A 9,291-nucleotide genomic window follows, 5' to 3' on the forward strand; every position below is an offset into this window, starting at 1 on the left:
ACGGGCGCAGCACTTATTACAGCAGCTGGTACCCAGTGAATGATGTGCATGCGTGTGTGTGTGTGTGTATGCATGAGAGAGACCAAGAGTGAGAGAGTTTGTGCCTATGAGTTAGCATTTAGTGAGTGCTTACTCTCTATGGGAGAAACTGTGCTAATTATTACATGTGCATGATCAGGTGAAATGGGTTATATTGAACCCATCTTACAGAGGGGAAAATAAAGTTTCAGAGAAGTCAAGTAATTTGTCTTAGGTCACAAGGCTAGAAAATGGCAGAGCCAGGATTCGAATCAGTTTGCTGGATGTAAAAGCACTTAAGTATTTGCTGTCCTTCTAATACCCACTTAAGTGCAAGCTGCCTCTCTTGGCCTTGAGCTATTCTCTGTGGCTAAGTTTCCAGTTAACATGCAGCCCAATCAGAATTAGAGACCCTTTGAAGCATGAAGTCCCCGAAATAGCAGGTTGCAACTCTTGGGTGAGAAGGTGCCCCACCCAATGCTTCCTCCAAAGCCTCGGAGGAAGGAAAAAGAAGCAAGGAGAGAGGACTTTACTCAAAAAGGTGACACATGTTTTCCAGGAGCTGCCTCCAGAGATGGGATGGAGATTCTGAGCACAGTGGTTTTAAACGTTTCATTCAATTTTTCATTATTGCTTCAGGCCTGGGCAAGGCTGGACCGTTGAGTCCAAAGCAAAAATGGAAAAAAAAAAAGGCTTTAAACTGCAGGTGGAAGGAAACCATTTCACTGTGTCTGTTTCACATGGTTCTGCTTGTGGGAATGAGCTAAGCAGATTCTACTGCCCTGGTTATCTCCGGAAACAGGGATCCTGTTTGGGGAAGTTGTAGGGAGTGAGAAAGAGGTTTGGAAAAAACGGGCTTTAGCTTTGAAAAGATGGGATTGACTTTGCCCAGTGGGTTTCCTGAATTGCGCTGCTTGATTGCCCACTGTTTGGGTGGTACTGAGCGCTCTGCCTGGTGCTGGGCGTTAGAGGGGTCCTGTAGGAGCAGAAGAGATGTAGTTTCTAAGTGATTTGATAGTGGAGTTTGTCCAAAGTACAGAACTAGCACAGAGAAGGGCATGATGAACTAACTCTAGGTCAATTTTTTCCTTTTATGAGTCTTATTGTAAACACAGGGGGAAATATGTCTTTTCCAAATGATTACTTTCATGGAAGGAGGCTGAGCAAATATAAAGATTCATAGGAAGATGAAGATGTGCACCAGGGCACTTGTTTCTTAAGCACCACACTGGCAAGTTCAAGTTTCCATCTACCCTTTTCTCATCACAAGGGCAGCTACCACCCCTCCCTCTCATACTCACCCTGGCTTTTCTCTAGTTGGAAGCAGAGCAGTGGAAGTTACAAGGGCACAGAGGAGCCTCCCTAACACAAGTGTCCCTCACCATGCATGATATTGTTCAGCACAGACCTTCTCACGTTCAAAAAATTGTCAGAAATAAATAAGCTTAAAAATGTTCCTCCTTAGAATGGGTTCCGTTGAGCATTCAAAGAAGAGATTTTGGTTTAAAGGTTAATGTAAAGATTGGGAAATCCTTCCTTTAAATCTAATGAAAATGATAACAAGAAAAAGAAAGAAAAGCAGAAGGAGAGATAAAACCTACTTTGTCTTCAGTGAAAGTGGAAATAGTTATGACCCCCAAACCACAAACTTTGATAATATTCTTATCTGTGAAATCTGGTCTGTGGCAAGGGGGTGGATGCCCAGAACATGTGTGACTTCTCAAACCTGGAACCGGGTGCAGATTTCCCTAGAAGTGTCACAGTCCTGAAAAGACTATTCTGTGATCCTTTGATTAAGCAGGAGACTCTAAGATTGTGGGCAGCCCAGGAAGAAGAGCCCAGGAAGATTGTGGGCTGCCCAGGAAGAAGAGAGATGATGCTATGTGAAACCACTGGCTTAGAGGCAGGCTCTGTGCACTGGCATTTGGAATTGTTTATGATTTAGCCCACCAAATCCTCCTTCCCCATCTAGTCTTGACACTCCATCTCCGAGAAAGAGGATCTGAAGGGAGGAATGAATACAATGATCACCAGATCACAAGTCAGAAGGCCTGTGACATACAGAGTTTGAATAGGAGCCTACCTAGCCCAAATACCTAAAACCGAAGGAAACATTTCCATTTCCAGCACTGGAAATGTTAAATTTGGTGAAAGTGTTCTGGAAAACCAACAAAATAAAAATCCTGCCGCCTTCACTGACTTTCCCATCTTTTACTTCTGCACCCCTCACCATGCACAGTAATTGTTCAGCCAATATTTTGTCACATTCAAAAAATTATCAGCAAGAAATAAGCATAAAAATCTATGCATAGATACTTAATAGTCAAAGACATGGGGAAAAAAAGAAAATATATCCCTGGGGGAAGAGTTCAAGCAAATAGTTTTTTAGTTCCTAAAGGTTTCAAGGAAATTAGTGACCTTGATAGCTCACTTGCATAAAAAAATGAGCTATAAGCTGAAAAGCAAGGATTTTAGTAAAAAAATTAAATCATAATAGAAGGTGAGAAGAGCTCAAGAAATAACTGAAGAAAAATGTAAAGTGTCACTGAGGTTAAAGTCACATGAAAATTTCCCAAAGTAGAATAAACTTAACTGAAAGCATAGTCAAGGACAACGTTCTCCTTGAAAAAAAAAAAATCACATAAGAAAATATTTTATAAAATAAAAAATGCTTTAATGGAAAGAAACATTAGTGTATCCTGCCCCAAATTTTTATATAGAATGATGAGCACACGTCCTAGTAAATTTATTATGTTCCAATACTACTATTATACTACTGATAATAATAATAGAAATAATATAGAAGGAAAAAGTTCAGACTTGCCTTATGCTTTTCCACAGCAAACACTCAGAAAATAGTGGAATAGTGTCCATAAAGTTTGGAGGGAAGGAAATTGGACTCATTAATTTTACATCCAGCTGAGTTTGTCCTTAGAATATTAAGGTAATAGATCTACATCCTGAAACATGCAGAAATTCAACATACAGCATGCATAAATCATACTTGGAATTAAAGAACAGAGACTAGACAAAGAAATGCACCCAATGAAGAGATGAAATTTAAAAACTTAGGAGTAGAGAAGTCATAGCGAAACGGATTGATGGTGAACTTTAAATCCATTTAAATATATAACCAATATTAATGACTCTGAGTGTTCTTGTTAGCTAGTAGAAAAATATTATAAAACTTGCCAATGAAAAATAATATTTAGGGCTTCCCTGGTGGCGCAGTGGTTGAGAGTCCGCCTGCCGATGCAGGGGACATGGGTTCGTGCCCCGGTCCAGGAAGATCCCACATGCCGTGGAGCAGCTGGGCCCGTGAGCCATGGCCGCTGAGCCTGCGCGTCCAGAGCCTGTGCTCCGCAACAGGAGAGGCCACAACAGTGAGAGGCCCGCATACCGCAAAAAAAAAAAAAAAATATTTAAAATCAGGAAATAGGGAAAGCGAGGATTCAAGAGATACTATTTAGGGTGGAAGCATAGAATTTAAAAATATGTCTCCAATTACAATGTTTTAAATAAAATTTCCCCTCTTTAACTTTAGAGGGGGTTTTAATAAATGAGGTTTATTTTTAAATTTTTTAATATAATTTTTATTTTATATTGGAGTATATTTGATTTACAATGTTGTGTTAGTTTCAAGTGTACAGCAGAGTGATTCAGTTAAGTGGGATCTACTTTTATAAGAAAATTTTTATTTAAATTTCAGTAACTCCTTTAGTTTTGGGTTGGGTTCTATTTTCTGTTAAATTCAAGAAAACTGAAAATAATACTTTATATTTTAAATGGCCTATATTGGACCATAATTTCACTGAGCAGTGACATAGGTAATGACTGGTTTTAAAAATGTATTTATCAGATGTGAAGAACAAACTTATGGATACTAAGGGAGGAAGGGGGGTTGGCATGAACTGGGAGATTGGGATTGACATATATACACTACTATGTATAAAACAGATAACTAATGAGAACCTACTGTATAGCACAGGGAACTCTACTCAGTGCTCTATGGTGACCTAAATGGGAAGGAAATCTAAAAAAGAGGAGATATATGTATATGTATAGCTGGTTCACTTTGCTGTATAGCAGAAACTAACACAACATTGTAAAGCAACTATACTCCAATAAAAATTGATTTAGGGGCTTCCCTGGTGGCGCCGTGGTTGAGAGTTTGCCTGCCGATGTAGGGGACACGGGTTCGTGCCCCGGTCCGGGAAGATCCCACATGCCACGGAGCGGCTGTGCCCGTGAGCCATGGCCGCTGAGCCTGCGCGTCCGGAGCCTGTGCTCCGCGACGGCAGAGGCCACAATAGTGAGGCCCGCGTACAGCAAAAAAAAAAAAAACAAAACGAAAAATTGATTTAAAAAGTGTATTTATCTGTGCCCTTTTTTCTTAATCAAAGAATACATTCTAATGAAACAGCAGAATGCCAATCAGAGTTAGGTTGAAATGAAAATCTATGAACGCGAAGAAGGAAAAAGAATAAAGATATGATGATTGGAAATTGGGAAACACGTACTGTGCCTTTGGACAACTCAATATAATAATAAGCCATAATCAGTAGTAAAGGAGAATGTTGTAGGAAATAAGTGTTCCCACTGTGAGTTCTGCAGAGCTTAACAACTCTCATATTCTATAGACCTCTGATTGCATCTGATATTAATATGCCCTTTGCATTCAAAATACAACAGTTTCTTACATATTTAACCCTTTCAAAAGTCATCAGAGAAGTCTTCAGGACTCACCTTTGGTGGAATCTGCTTCTATCTTCTGAAATCTGTAACGAAGGAGAACTGTATTTCTCTTTCCAGAGTTCTTTCATTGGACTCTGGACTCTGAGACCTGTTACCCTGATGAGTGTACGTACGCTCTGTGAAGGATTTAGATTGTGTTTTCTCATGTTTATTCACCATCCTTCAGAATCTGGCAGAGTGCTTGGCATATAGTGGTACTTAATAAATATTTGTGAACAGAAGAAGTGAATGAATAATGCATACATAAATGTTAAGCGTACACGAACATTCCCTAACTTTATTTTTTAATTTTCATTTTATATTGGAGTATAGTTGATTAACAATGTTGTATTAGTTTCAGGTATACAGAAAAGTGATACAGTTATATATATACATGTATCTATTCATTTTCAAATTCTTTCCCATTTAGGTTAGTACGGAATATTGAACAGAGTTCCCTGTGCTATACAGTCGGTCCTTGTTGGTAATCTATTTTAAATATATTAGCAGTGTATATGTCAATCCCAAATTCCCAATCTATCCCTCTCCCTCACCTTTCCCCCCTGGTAACCATAAGTTCGTTCTCCATGGCTTCCCTAACTTTAAAGAGCCTCTGCTCTCTGCTACACTATACTCCCTTTCCTAAGCTCTGGAGAAAGGAACAGTAGACATTCTAATCAAGAAATCTGTTGGCAGTGTCAAGGGACACTTTAGCAGCCTACACTGGCCTGTGGTCCTGCCTTGTATGGTTTTCCTTCTGATATGTTATGAGTTTGAGAAAGAAAGAAGTATTAGAAGAGATTTTGTCTGCAGATACAAAGAAATAAAAGATGACGTTCCAAGATCCTTAGGCACTCACACTGCTTTGGCAACAGCCTCACAGGTTGGAAAGACCTCTTCACACACTTTCTACTCAGCTCTCCTTTCTGACCAAAAAGGATGGGAATGCTGGGATTCTGTCCCCCTGATGGTGCAGCCTTGTCACACAACTTCAGGGGTCACTATAAGACTTCAATACAGTGGTAACTTTGGAAGGTTGCTTTCCGTAATGAGATGTTAAAATGGGACCTTCTGTGAGTTAGTTTCAGAATATACAGTATAGTGCTAACTACTTCTAGATGCTAGTGTCATGTTAGATGACACAAGCAGAACCTATAAAGGTTGAGGTCAAAGGTTATGGAACCATTAGCCCAATATAAAAGTATAAAAGTGAGTGAAGAGAAGATTTAAAAAGTGAGAAGCATTTTAATGGGAAAAAGTTGTTAGAGATGTAGTCTTTTGCACATGGTGGGGGGCAAGAGCTCGTTCTACCTCACTTCAAGCTGAATGATTGAAATTTTAAGGAGACTGGAATCTGTAGTCCATCTGATAATGAACTCTTGCTTGTTAAAGCCTAATGGAAAAAAAACTGTGCCTGGTATCTGTTCTGGTGATAGATGAAGAAGGACAGTTTTATTGGGAATGACCCACTCTCCCAGAGTTCACTGGAGCAAATAATATATGCTTCTAATAGACCAGATGGGTCACCAGAAAAGAAGGGGCTGGGAGTCATCCTGAAAAATGTTTTTCCCAAAAAGGACTCCTGAATGGGTGCTGGGACCCCAATAAAGAGAGGCTCATTGAGACTATCAGAAGCCAGAGAGGAAGCTATAAATGCCCCCCTTGCAGGGAACTGAATCTGAGATATCCAGAAGCAATGGTGGACCACCTATAAAGAACTCACAAATACGTCACAAGAAGGGATTGGCTTTGAACATTCACTGAACCTAGTCTCTGTATTTACCCACTATGATGCCCAAAGGAAATCAATGTCAGATTACATCAGCACTGATGAAGAAGGACTTTTCCTGGCCTTTGCTTCTCCTCAGTCTTTCACTTCAATCCTGGAGGAGCCAGAGGCATCCTCACGAGGGGGTGGAGAAAAAGAAAGAAAGGCAACTGTGAGCACCAAACCTGATGTAGACCTGACCTGGGGTAGGAAGAACCTTAAACTGCAAAGGAAGTTAAAATTGTGAAAATTCCATAGGACTGAACATATTAATCACTGAACTGAGTCTGTCCAGGGGGTGTTTTTATTATTGGAGAGCAACCAGACAAGCCATGGAGCCAATTCAATATTACATCTAGAGAAGAACTAGCATCCAAGATACGTCTGGATGAGCAACGGGGAAAAAAAATAAGATGCTTCCCTCCTGCCATGCACTTGGAGTGCTGACCTTTCAACGTCTTGGCTATACTTTTATTGTTTGCAGGAGGGTAACTAGAGGGCACAAAGCTCACTATAGTTGAATTCCACCTATTTTCCTAGCCCAACCCTACCCTGTGCAAGATTCCCCTCTAATATAATTAAAATAACTAGTATCAATGACAGAGCATTTGCTTCATTCCACATACCATGCTAAGTGCTTTATGAACATGAACTAATTGAATCTTGTTGTTAACCATCCCAAGGCGGTAGGTATCACAGTCTCTTATTACAGTTTAGGAAACTGGGGCTAAGCTAGGAGAAGCACTTTAACCAATACCATATGACTAGAGAGTGGCAGAGTCCAGCTTCCAGCAAAAATCTCACCAACTCAAGTCTCCTCTATTAACCATGACCCCACTGCCTATCTCTCAAGCAGATGTTAAGAAGATATTTGCGATTAAGACTTTGTTAGTCTCTAACTAAACTCTGACGTCTGGGAAAGAACTAGCCTTAAACAACACATTCTAGCTGAACTCTCCCATTGCCGTAAGAGTATCCTTTGTCAAGTAGCAGAAATCAGTTCCCTGATATTTCTGCTCATTGTTACTAGTTCTGCCTTTTAACACCACATTAAACCAGTTTCAATACTTGAATGCGTGAGACTCTTTTTGCTACAATGGCCATATCTCTTTTAAAGTTCTCTTTTTCCAGTTGAAGGATCTCAGTCATTTCTAACATTTGTCATCCTTTAACTTGTCCTTAAATGATACCAGTTAAACTTAGCTTCCCTGACAAGTCTGTCCACTGTGGGATACAGACAGCACTTTGCTTGCTACACCATATTGTAGGCAACTTAAACATCTAGATGGAATTAGTCTTTAATAGTGAATGTTTGTTGGTTGGTTGGGTTGCTGATTCCTCATCAGATTGTTCTTCAATCCGAATTCCTTAATCTAGACTCCCCACAGTTTGTTAACGTATCTCTAAAATCGTTCCGTCATATTAAATCTTGACTTTGCCCCTCAAGGGATTTGATCTCTGTTTTGTTTTGTTGAGGGCCATGGCCTCATTTGAGTCATTTAAACGGTTCATGCTTCTGCCTTCCGCTTAGTGATCTTTTAATTCATCCCTGATACCTCTGAGCTTGTTTGCTTTTTGACATTCTTTGGATATAATCCCATGACATGCAAGTAGAGCTGTTTTCTAGACTTAGAAGCAGAGGGTTAGACTTCAGGGGGGATGTTAATGATAAAGCAACTTTTTGCATGATCTTAATTTAGAGATGGATTGACTTTAAGAGAACATGTGAATACAGAAAGAACGATAAGCAGGGAAGGAAGAACGAACTTGAAAACGTTGGAGGGGGGAGGCATCTAAACAGTAGAGATGAATAATAATGACTAGCGAATGACAACTTCGATTTATGAAGTAGATACTACATTCCAGACTCTGAAAAGTGCTTTACCTGCATCATATTATATAATTCTTGACGCAATATTAAAAGGTAAACATTCTTTCCCTCATGTTACTAAGGAAACCGAGGCTTGGGGATGTTAAATCACTTGCTATAGGTCTTATAGTCATTAAATTGCAGAGGTTAGATTCAAACTTACTTTCCTTATAACTTCAAAGTCTAAGTATATATACAATGGAATACTACTCAGCCAGAAAAAAGAATACCATTTGTAGTGATATTGATGGACCTAGAGATTGTCATACTGAGTGAAGTAAATCAGATATAGAAAGACAAATATATGCTATTGCTTACATGTGGAATCCAAAAAAATGCTACGAATGAACCTATTTACAAAACAGAAACAGAGTCACAGATGTAGAAAACAAACTATGGTTACCAAGGGGGGAAAGGGGAGGAGGGATAAATTGGGAGATTGGGACTGACATATACACATTACTATACATATAATAGGTAACTAATAAGAACCTACTGTATAGCACAGGGAACTCTACTCAATACTCTGTAATGACCTATATGGGATAGAATCTAAAAAAGAGTGGATATATGTATAACTGATTCACTTTGCTGTACACCTGAAACTAACACAGCACTGTAAATCAACTATACTCCAATAAAAATTAATTAATAAAAAAAATAATTAAGGTCCCCCCCAAAAGTCTATCATGCCTTAACCACTGTGCAGTATTGCCTCCCAAGTCAGAAAGAATCTAAAAGAGGATGCCTAAGACACACAAACAAAAACCCAGAAAGTCTCTGATGTAGAAGAGAGATCAAAGGGAATATAAGACTACTGGATTTCATTAGAAAGTTGGAACTCGAGGGAATAGTGATCAATGTTTCAGCAGTGTGATGTAGAACTGTGTTCTCCACTATA

This window comes from Phocoena phocoena, chromosome 6 (assembly GCF_963924675.1).
Source record: "Phocoena phocoena chromosome 6, mPhoPho1.1, whole genome shotgun sequence".
NCBI classification, from domain to species: domain Eukaryota; kingdom Metazoa; phylum Chordata; class Mammalia; order Artiodactyla; family Phocoenidae; genus Phocoena; species Phocoena phocoena.